This window comes from Habropoda laboriosa, unplaced genomic scaffold (assembly GCF_001263275.1).
Source record: "Habropoda laboriosa isolate 0110345459 unplaced genomic scaffold, ASM126327v1 scaffold440, whole genome shotgun sequence".
Classification (NCBI taxonomy): domain Eukaryota; kingdom Metazoa; phylum Arthropoda; class Insecta; order Hymenoptera; family Apidae; genus Habropoda; species Habropoda laboriosa.
In genome coordinates this window covers 1,435,992-1,436,334 of record NW_017100710.1, presented here as the reverse complement: position 1 = coordinate 1,436,334, position 343 = coordinate 1,435,992, and positions in this window count along the sequence as shown.

The window sequence follows — 343 nt, the reverse complement described above, 5'->3', positions numbered from 1 at the left end:
TTCCTTCACTCCTCGCCAATTTCCTTTCTACACTCTCGAAGAAGCCTGGGAAAAATACATTCTCAAGATTCGACGAGAAATACCAATTCCACACACACACACACACACGTACGCATAAGTACAACACACACATATTCCACACAAGATTCCAAGGACCTTTCCTCCCTTCACCGACATCCTGCTTCATCGAACATCAAAACTCACAAGTAAGAAACTCAACTCTTTTGTCTAACGATCAATAGTGTTAGTATTATTCTTCGAATTGCGCGTTTCGTTTCGAGTGAATTTTAATAGACACACACAACAGACTGAGCAGGATGAGCAGAAAAGAGCCTCGTGCGAC